The sequence below is a fragment of the Solanum lycopersicum genome, chromosome 1 (assembly GCF_036512215.1).
Source record: "Solanum lycopersicum chromosome 1, SLM_r2.1".
Classification (NCBI taxonomy): Eukaryota; Viridiplantae; Streptophyta; class Magnoliopsida; order Solanales; family Solanaceae; genus Solanum; species Solanum lycopersicum.
In genome coordinates, this window is record NC_090800.1 from 33,628,904 (window position 1) to 33,640,979 (window position 12,076).

The window sequence follows — 12,076 nt, forward strand, 5'->3', positions numbered from 1 at the left end:
TCTCTTAGATTTCGGAGAAAATATAGCATTATTAATGATGAATTTAGTTTCCTTGGGCAAAATCACAATGGCTCTTCAAATTCCTCAATCATATAGGTACTACCAAAAATTTTAGTAACATTTATTTTGCCCATACTTAAAGGGAAAAAAATATTTCTCATTTTTAATATCGCATGTGTTGTAAAAAAATCAATCAAGCAAATGTCTTCCCATTTCGATAACATGTTTTTAGAATTATCCATATCTTCACATTAGATGACATATACAAAATAAATATATAATTAATGCTAGTGTTGTCAAAAGGGTAAAATATTTCCAATATAATAAACTAATAATTAAATATTAGGAGTTGAGTCTTAATTTATTGTTTCCTCTAAGTTAATAACGAGTTAATAGAAAAAATAAAATAAAAAATCATTATTTAATCCTATTGAACAAAAGAATGATGTTTTTAACATTAGATCAAGTTAAAGACCTAATATACTACAAATACATGATAAACCCTAGTTAATAATAGACTGCATGTTTTTAACATTAGATCAAGTTAAAGACCTAATATAATACAGACACATGATAAATCCTATTAATAACAGACCGTATCTTGTTAACATTAGATCAAGTTGAAGATCTAATATAATACAAATACATGATAAATTTTAGTATTTGACTAATTATATCATATTAGAATCATATAAATAAATCAATGAAAAATATATATTATCTAATTAAGATGGAACAAACTAATGAACTAATAGAATATGACTATACCAATTTAAAATACTACTAATCACGTAAACAACTATCATGACATGAAATTTATTAAGAACTACTACCATAAAAAAAGACTCTTCCATGTTCACGAACCATCACCAATTAAGTGATATATCTAGGGCATTAAAACCTCATTTTGGGGGTTAGATACTATACTATTGTTCTATGTTGTTTATTGAAGATTGGGTTTTTGCAACTTTAGCAATTAATCAATTTATGGATTTGGTTTGTACAATTTTTATTAAAATTTCAAGTGAAGATTTCTGGGTCTAATCTTCTTGCTAAAGTAAGTTCATGATTTCTTTATCTAATACTATGAATTGAGATCTTGCTTGCATGGATAACTAAATCCAAAACTAGGTTTGCGGGAAGCATGGATAATTAACCAAGTATTCCTGGTAATTAAGCTATTCTCGAATAGTGTTGTTGCATACATTTATAATTATTTCACTTTGAAGTCTTTTTAACGAGTGCACGCGTTAGAACTCACCTTGTTTCTACTTGCCAGAAAAAAGAGGTAGTAATAGGAAAAGGATTATCAACATAGATTTAGTGTAATACTATCTAATAGGCTAGTGTCTATTGATGAGAATAAATAACTAAGTCATACATCGATTATGACGTCTAATATGAGGTAATGGTAATAGTTAGTAGATTATACACACATAGCCGGACCAAGGTGTGGGGTGAAATTCTCTAGATGTCGGACCAAAGATTTAGAGAAACCTAACCTATAACATAGTATGTAATACATTAGGAAAGGATTTCTATTCCTAGGAATATTGCGCTACAAACCAGTGAGGAACACATAGGCCCTAGTTACTCTTTCATCTTTATAAAACAACATTTACTTTTGTCGACTTGATAATTACACTGCTTAAGGAAATTTTCTTTCACAAACCCCCTCTTGCTTACTTGTATCGGGAAGACCTTGACTAAATAGATCTAATCGTGAATTAAAGTTAAGTCTAAAAGATTTTCCTCGTGGGATTGACCTCAACCTACTAATTGGGTTCTGTACTTGATAACGATTTCTTATACTTTTTTATGGAGGTGTAATTTGAGCATCTGATACAGTATGACACAATCATCCATTAAAGTAAAATAAGGTTTTGCCCCATATTGAACTTTTTTATCAATATCACAACTTTCTCATCTAATTTCTATGATTCTTTCACTTGTTCGAGTAATATTGGCTTTAGTTGAAAATTAGTAATAACGGAACCATTTGACTCAGGTGTAAAACAAACATAAGGTGAAAGGATTCAAAGAAATGCTTGCGAAGAATTTTCAACTTAAGGCATCGACAATTAGATTAGCTTTACCTGGACAATCGTGCAATCATAAACCATGATGAGTTCAGTAGATCTATGTCGTCTTAGGTTTAGCTCCATTTAAGTACCCAATTACATTAAAGATCTTGTGATAAGTTAATAGAAGACATTTCCTTCCATACAAAAAATGACACCATATTTTTAAAGCAAACACTATAGCAGCAAGTTCAAGATCATGAATAGGATAATTCAATTCATTTGGTTTTAATATCCAAGAGCATAAGAAATTACCTCCATTCTTGCATTAACACTCATCCTAGACCATTGTAAAAAGCATCACGTACATTACATATTCTTTCCCTTCTATTCGTAGAGTAAGTATTGGCTCTTGAATCAACAAGGATTGGAGAGTTTCAAAGCTCTCTTGAAATTTGTCATACCAAATAAATTTTACTTTCTTGTTCATGAGGTTAGTCAAAGGGAAGACGATAATGGAGAAGTCTTTCACAAATCTTCTGTAGTTTCTTGCTAAGCCCAAGAAACTTCTTAACCCAGTCAAACTTTTGGGACGTCTACATTCAACAACAACTTGTATCGTATTAGGATCAACCTACACACCTTCAGTTGATACATGTCCAAGAAAAGCAACTTCATCTAGCAAAAATTCACACTTGGAAAGTTTAGCATAAAGTTCTTATTCAAAATTTTCAAAATAATCTGGAGGTGTTTATCATGGTCTTCACTACTTATGGAAAATATTAAAATGTCATCTATAAAAATAACCACAAACTGATCAAGATAAGACTTGAATACCTGATTCATTAGACCCATGAATACTTCAAGATCATTTGTCAATCAGAATGGAATCACCAAAAATTCATACCGACTGTTGTACCAATTTCTAAAAGCAGTTTTAGAAATATCTTTCTCTCTAACATAAAGTTGGGGATATGTACACCTTCAATCAATCTTAGAGAATAATTTAGAATAGTTCAATTGGTCAAACAAATCAACGATTCTTGGTAGTGGATATATATTCTTTATTGTTATTCTTTTCAATTGTGTAAAGGCAATACAAAACCTAAGAGTGTCATTTTTCTTCTTTACAAATAAAACAGGGGCTCCTAATGGAGAAAAACTAGGTCGAATAAAACCTTTCTCAAGAAGTTCTTGCAATTGAGATTTCAATTCTCTTAACTATGTTGGAGCCATTCTATAAGGAGTTATAGAAATAGGGGTAGATCAAGGAATAAGCTCGATTAGAAATTCAACGTCTCTTTCTTGGCACTATTTCAGAAGGTTTTCTGGGAAAACAACTGGAAAATCAAATACATCAGGTATGTCCTTGATACAAAGACTCTTCAAATGTGTATTAACTATGTGAGCAAGGTATGCCACACAACTATGGTGCATCAACTTTCTTGTAAAGGCCGCAGAGGTAATATTAGATGTCAATGATCATTAACCTTGTATGTTTATTTGTGAACGTGTAGTATCTTTAAAATTCACATGCTTTGACCTACATTCTATGGTGTGTGATATTTATAAAGCCAATCCATCCCGATAATAACATCAAAATCCTTGAAGGGAATTTAAATCAAATCAGCAAGCAAAACTAGGTTTTGAATCACAAAGAGACAATCACGAAAAATTCTATTACAAACAACTTGATAACCTATATGATTCTCAACCAGTACATCATAATTATGTTCCACACATTTAATATTTTCAGAAAGAGCAAGTGATGAACAAATATAGGAATGTGTAGAACAAGGATCAAACAATGTAATAAAACAAAAACCATATAAGATAAATTTATCGGCAACCACATCTTGTCCATCTTGTCATGCCTCTACCTCATAAAATAAGAGTGTGAAGTAGACCTTTGTCCACTAGCTTGATTAGTTTTGCTTGTACCTGCTGCTTGGTTGTTTTTAGGTCTTGCACATTTATTAGTTTGAATGGAAGGCCTATGAACTGAGACTTCAGTATTCAATGAAGGAGCATTATTATGATAAGGACAGTCCTTCACTTTATGATCAAAGCTCCCACAATTAAAACATGAACCCGAGTATCTCCTACAAGTACCATAATGATTCTTTCCAAATTGCTGAAAAGTGGAAATGTGAGACTTGCCTTGGGCATAATTATGAGTGCTAGTTGTAGAAAACTCTATTCTGTTTTGCTTTTATAGAGCTGGTCTGTTATCACTACTACCCTTAGAATTATCAAACCCTCCCTTTTTTTATGAACGTTCAAAATCTGGTCTAGACTTTTAGAATCTTTTTTTTCATTTCTACTATCTTTTTCTTTATCAAGTCATTCTCAAGTAAAACAGAGCACACTAAATTACAAAAGTTCTCATGTTGTACGATCTCCACATTCTTCCTAATGGAGTCATTTAAACCATCTTCCAATTTCTGTCACTTGTCCTCTTTAATTATACCTCCAGCATACCTAGAGACCCTTAGAAACTTCTGCTCATATTAAGCAGTAGACATGCTTCATTTCGTTAGATTCAAAAACTTCTTTTTCTTTGCATCACAATTACCAGGTGGTATACACTGTATACGAAATTCCTTAAGAAAATTATCCCAAGTAAAACATGAAGTTTTACCTTGGCGTTAAGAACATTTATCCACCAATCGTAAGCATACTTTTGTAATAGTGAAATTGCATACTTAAATTTGGCAACATCTGAACAGTCTAACAAAAAACACCTCTCCCTGCACTCCATCCATCTTTCAACATCAGTAGGATCAAGAACACCTTCAAACTCCAATCCACCCATTTTCCCCATTTTCTCAAAATTAATTCTTTTTGTATCATGCATCGAGTCAACCATGTAGTGGAAGAATTCAGCCATTTGTTGAAATGGAGGATTCACGGCATGAGTACCATAACTCATTTGAGGATGTGGATTAACTGTTACGTGTTGATGGTTTCCCATTTCAGACCCACAAGTGTGGGGAAAATATTGGTTTGAGAGATGTTCTCCAACCCCTTCCAGCGCATGAGGTTGGGAAACAAAGGCACTAGAACCTTCACGATCAATTTCCATAGATCAGGCAGAAGAAGTGGCCAAAACCTAACTCCTTCAAAAAGGAACATCACATTGAATTAGAGACATGTACTTTATGTCTATGCACTCTATATACTATGCAATAATTATAAACCAATAAGCGAACAAATAATCTAAATAGAAACTTTTCGAAAACTTACCACTATACAAGTAATTTACAAGAAAAGTCCTATAATCAAAAACCTAGGCTCTGATACTTACCCTTAGAATTACCGCAATCATAGGGGATTTGACCTCTTGCTATCCCTTATTTTCTTCTTAAGTATAATATCCTCAACTTGTTGAGCATGCACTGTGAAACGAGAAAGGTCCATGTTGTTCTGAAACTTTATTGCACGACACTCTTCCACGAGATCATAGGACACAATCGTAACAAAATGATTCATTTCATCCCTAGGATTAGACAACAAAGACGAATCATACTTGGAAAACTTGATGAATTTCAAACAGTATTCTTGAACACTCTTACCTCCTTGATGAAGGTTTATGAACTTTTCCACTTTTCCCTCTCTTTTCTCCCATGGGAAGAACCTATCACGAAATGCCCTCTTAAAGGCTTCCAAATTTATGGGACCCTCTTTCAAAGTCCTGTTCTCCTTTCATTGATTGTACTAAGTCTGAGCCACATCTTTGAGTTGATAAATGACTAGCTCGGCTTCACATTTGAACTCACCCCCATCGCATACAAGATCTTATATACCTAATCAAGAAGCTCTTGAGAATCTTCAGTAACCTTAGACCCAAAGAACATTGGAGAGTTCATCCTAGTGAAGTCCCTAAAACGTGAAGCCATGCTACTACCATTTTGATTCACACAGGGTGCAACTTTCCGATTTGCTTGTGCCGTCATAGATTGAGTTTCAGTAGTCATGACTTGTATCGAGTTTAGTAAATTCACCCTTATATCTCCATCCATCATGACGGAGGATTCATTGGAGCTTGGCCACCAAGAGGAACTTGCTCTTCAGGATGAGCTTGTTGCCTTGGGGAGGAACTCCCACATTTGCAATCTCCTCTTCAACCTTTTTTGCGATTGTCCTTTTAGTATTCATAGTCTATATCCATAAGAAAGGATAAGAAGAAAAGGAAACATAGATTTAAGGCTCTTTAGGCACGATTGAAGAAAACAAAAGAAGTGAGAATTTCCTAAGCATCACATAGCCTCTCATTTATAAATGTGGCGCTCTTCAAATTTATGAACTAGACTCTACATAGAAGTGATTTTTATTAGACATCATTCCTAAGATTATTCAACCTCATGCTCTTATAACAAGTTTGTTACGACCCGAGAGTACTCTCTAGTGGTAATCGGTGTTGTCAACCCTGAAGAGGTTTTAGACAAGACCATAGCCTTCATCGTTGCATCAAAGATAGAATAAAATCAGAAAATTTAAAGCTTTTCATTGAAGTTCAACTTCACTTCATACATAAAAATAGAAACTAACTTGTCTCACATTACCATATACACATATGAGTATGAAAACGAGACTTAGCCATTACATCATTTCAAGTTTTATAAAATGGATACAACATTTTCCTTGAAAAAAGGAGAGGTGGAACAAATGTCTTTCAATATAAGCAAAACAACTAAAGCTAGAATTACATGGTGTTGTCATTGGATTTGAGGACTCACCAACTTGGGAAACAATCCAAGTTTCTTGATAAAATTGTCTTGAATCACCTCAATGTCCCAAACCTACATTTATTTAGAAGATATAAGAGATATGGCTTAGTACAAAGTACATATACTATGTATGGAAACTTATGCAAGTAAAACATTTGAAAACATGCACCCAAGGACTTTTTGTTTACAAGAATGCTACATTATCTTTAAGATACTTTATTCACATACCAAGAAAATATACAAGTCCATATCAGATTGACAAGTAACATCATAATAAATCCATAGTCAATATTTCATATTAAAGTCCATTTCATCAATATAAGACAAGACCTCACTCATAAACCCCAAATAAAGTCTACTAGTGCAATGTTTATGTGAAGTCCTAGAACCCCAGACACCTCAAGCAAACCATAAAGAAGATCACAAGCATTGTCTTATTACCTCATACATCATCATAACAAGTATACACAACACAAGCATAAAAAGTGAGACCAACATCATGTATTACAAGTGAAACCCATATCATAGTTATGATAGGAAACCAAAACCGTGAATTTAATTCATAATATATATATATATATATATATATATATATATATATATATATATATATATACACACACACACACACACATACATAAAGAACCCACCCTAGAATTCCCCTCAAGGTCCACTTGTGTGATGTACAGGTAAAGTCTCATACCCTTAAATACAATAAGCAACATCTTTTATGTAGTCTCATGTACCATTATATCTTGGTACATTTAATGATTATAAACAAGGAATTAATACTATAATCGAGTGTGTTTTGTGTGATATGATATGTTTGTAGATTGTGCAGAAAGAATTTGGCAGACATTGAAAAAGTAGAAAAAAAAGTAAAGATCATGACCCTATGGTCAACTTCACAGACCGTGAGGGTGGACATGAAATGAGATTACAATGACTAAGTTATGAATACCCACGTTTGGTAAAGCTGAAGTGTATACCACGGAAAACATAACAGACCGTGATCACTTTGGTAGTCCGTTGTCCAGCTTGTGAACAAGATTCGAGAGGGCAATTTGAAATTCCAGTTTTTGTAGAGTTGTAGTGAAGACCACATACCACTTCAAGAACAATGATGACTTTGAAGGACCGAGGTCCATGTCGTGAACAAGATTCAAGAGAGTTGGTTAAAATTCCTAATTTTGACAAAGTTGAAGGTAAGACCACAGACCACTTCACGAACTGTGGTATCTTTTACAGTTCGTGAGCTGGATCATCATCTTGAAACCATTAGCTATGTTAAATACCAAATGCTTGGACACTCTAAGGAAACACAACAGAGGGCTTCAAGGATTGTGAAGCCTTTCACGGGCCGTGACGATGACCGTGAAAGAGATTGACAATTCAGCCCTAGTTTAATTTGGTTTCCTTTAAAACATATTATTTGGATTTATTTGGTCTTTTGTAGGGCATGAGAGGATTTTATTATGAATTGACGAAGGATACAACACAATATTTGTGCATTTTTATGTTTTTGGCTTCGAATACTTTTGTAACAAGGGAATTTTGGTTCTCTTATTATCAACATGATTTTTAAATTGCAAGTTGATTTTGTAAATATTTAGAATGATGTTCTCATTTTTCTTTTAATTACTATATACAAGAAATTATGAGGAACTAAATACTTTGACCAGGTGTGTGGGATTTATGATGACACTATAGACCTGATTTTTTAAAATTAGTGCAAAGCAATCTTTGTTTACATGCTATAGTTTAAAGCTTTCGATCATAGTCTATCGAGTGCTCACTTAAGAAAAATCTGTATCAAGTGTTTGTTTGAGAGAAAAACACTTGTTAGGAAAAAGCTAAAATCTACTTAATAAATCGAGTTTAAATCTGGAGTGCGAGAGAACATAACTTTAAATTCATGTCAATATAAGCGAGTGTTTAATGTAACAACCACTTGCAATTTTAGAGAATATAAATGATCATTGTCTAACAAGGCAGAGAAACGTTAGATAAAGCCTAATTGCTAATCTCTGTTAACATCTAATTGCTTTACACTCAAATTGCAGAAGAGCTTTATAGTTGTCGTCATAGTGAACACTAACCTGGTTTCTCTTAATTAACTGAACAACTCATGCATCGTTTTAGTGTATGAATCATCCATGTTTACTCCGATCTTAAGTTTTAGTGATTGTTACTTGACATTCGTACCAAATTTAACTTTCTTTTAAATTTGTTAGAAGATATAACATGAATCGGATAAATGCGAGAGTAAAACATTATCTATAAAGAAATTCTCTATGGGATCGACCTCAAATCCTATTAAGTTTTGAAATTGATATCGACCGTTTAAAGTTTCTTTAGTTGCAAGTTTGGACGTGTAATAGTCCTAGCTAGTGTTCATGTACTTTTTTCATTCATTTATTTTAACATTCGGGAAACTTTTCCATAACTTACATAGACCATGTGAGCTACATCAAATCTCATTCAATCCCCTCATACCAAAAGAAGGGTATCCTACTTGCCAATGTAAGACATAAACATCGTATAACATCTACGTGGATCCACTAGTTAAGGTTCCTATGGGGGCACAAAGTTAAAGAACTAAAAGGTTTTACTAAAAACCTTCTTTATGCTAACTAGAATTGTAGTTTCCACGTCATGAGAGAACATATTTTCAACCACCCTTCCTTTGTGAAGGAACACCTCTCATTGTAAAGTTCACTTAGTGCTAAGTTAAATTCAATTTTTTCAAGTGCCTTAAGGTATTTCGTAACATCAATTGATAAGATAGGTATTAGGTGTTATACCCCTCATATAACATGTTCATGGATCATAGATTCTAGTATGAGAAATGTCTTTCATTACAAACACAACAACATGTGAGAAAAATACTTCATGACATATTCATAAGATAAACATAATAATTACTTTCAGCCCCTCATAGTAGAAGACCTATCATTATCCCACAATTCATATTATTATAAAAAATTCATTAGTTCATTATTCATACTACAAGTGATCAACATTGCCAAAGATATACCAACAATAGTATAATAACATGTTCATGGCATTGAAGGTCTTACCAATGGCCTCAAAGATACCCTTTCAATATTTCATCCAAAAATCCATGATATTCATCTATAAAAATGGTTATCATCGTCATACAATAAAGATTTATACAAGAACATACTCAATTGCATCACCTCTAGTCATTAGTCAACATAATTCAAGAGTTAGGGTTAAGAGAATAGGGACATTAATGGGTCTTCATTAAACTAAGTCAAGAACCTAAACAATACATCAGTTCAGTCATAAAAATTCACATTCAATCATCATTAATCAATTCTAGACCAAATAAGTCAAGTTTAAAGGTAACCCACGAAATTGAGTGAAATCTAGAAAGTTTGAAGAACATTGAAAATCAATTTTAAAAAAACCACTTTGGTAAAGGAGTCCCAAGAGTGAAGATTCCCCATACAATTCCCATACTTAAGGACTAATGGAGAAAAGGCTTGTTCTTGATCCCTACTTGAAGATATGACCTTAATCTTCAATGGATTCCTTGGTTAGTGAGAGTATCTAGAGAGAGGTTAGAGCTTTTAATTTTTTGGAGTTATTAGGTGTAAGACGTGTTTTATGACTTAAAACACTTTAATATACCTAAACTAACTAATTATATTCATCATTAACTATCGATAAATTAATTAATTAGATAATTACTGAACTACCCCAACTTATGCCGTGTGGAGGCAGTGATGTTAGTGCCAAATAACGAGTCCCGTTGACGGGGTGGTCAGTTGTGGATTCGAATTGAGGGTGTATTTTTGGATCAACTAGGGAGGATTCTAACTGTGGACTCACGACGACCATTTCTGGGGCATGAGTCCATTGTCACCTCGTCAATTTCCCTCGTGGTTCCTTGTTATTTTTTGAAAGCTTTTAGGGCCAAGGGTTGAGTCCTCCTCAAGGATCCTTAGTGGTGGTCCTTGAGGATTCGTACCCGGACATTAATACCCTAAACACGTAGTAACATGTATACCAAGTGTCTTTACAAGATTTTTCTCTCACACGATTTTTCAAACCTCATACAAGACCTTAAGACACAATAGGTCTAGTTTTTGGACGTCATGGTCGTTTCTTGACGTCTAGAAGGTAAGAGCAGGTCAAAGTTAAAGTTCATTTTCACTTTCAGTAAAGAGTAAACATTGAAGCCAGTTCTTCAAAGAAGAATATGCGGACTAAGTATTCCCAAAGAGATTTAAAATATTTCACAATTAAATAATAATGGAAATTGAGATCTCCAAATAGCTTTTGGGCTAGTTTTCATAAAAGAGTAATTGCAAACTAAATAAAGCAAGAGAGTAAACTGAGATTTCCAAGAAAGACTTTAAGCCATGTTTTTTAGCACTAAACTCAAATCACAGAAGAAGTATGATTTTAAAACATAAGAGCTAGTATATTTTCGGAGTATTATTGAGCACAGATATGGGGTGAGTTTAAACAACTCACAGCCCCCCATAAACCATGTAGCCATCATGGGTAGAAGAGGTTCATACTTTTTAGATGAACCCTTATTAGATAGACTAGTAGGTCCATTAGTAGTTCAGGTCCTATACCTTTGGCCGGGTATAGGATGTGCTGGCAGCGTGAGGTAGATCTATGTATCATTCCTATAGCTCTTATGTGATAGTTGTTGGTTAGAGAAACTCCCACAAAAGTTATTGTATTTTATATACATAAGTCAATTGTATTTCACACACATTTCAGAGTTATGTTGTATACTTGTTATATACCCAGAGTTGGTGTCATATTTTTAAATCACTTTTCTTAATATTGCACTTATTTAAACTATTTTATATTGAAATGAACTCAACTAAGTATCAGGATTTCAATATTTGGAGTTGAGTACCTTAAGATGATTATCTTAAATTATCCTTGAGTACTTCTGAGTTGAGTAAGTTGAGTAGTTTTCAGTATCCTTGAGTTGAGTTTAATGTTTTAAAAGAGGTAAGTATGTTTCAATTTTTATGAAGTTTGTAGCTTATGTTTGTACTTTAGAATTCCCCTTACATTGTCATACATTCCACGTAGTGAGCCATTTTTCCTACATCATCTCGTGATGCAGAGACATATATTCACGATCATCAACAAGAGCTTGATACATTCGAGAGTTAGAGTTCGCTATGGTGAGCCTCATTTCATCCAGAGGATTTCATTTACTTTTTAATTTATTCAGGATATCGTGGGTTTTGTCCTGACTTCCATCATTGTCATTTAGAGGCTTCATAGATAGTTAATATAGTTGAGAAGCCTATATTATTCATTTAT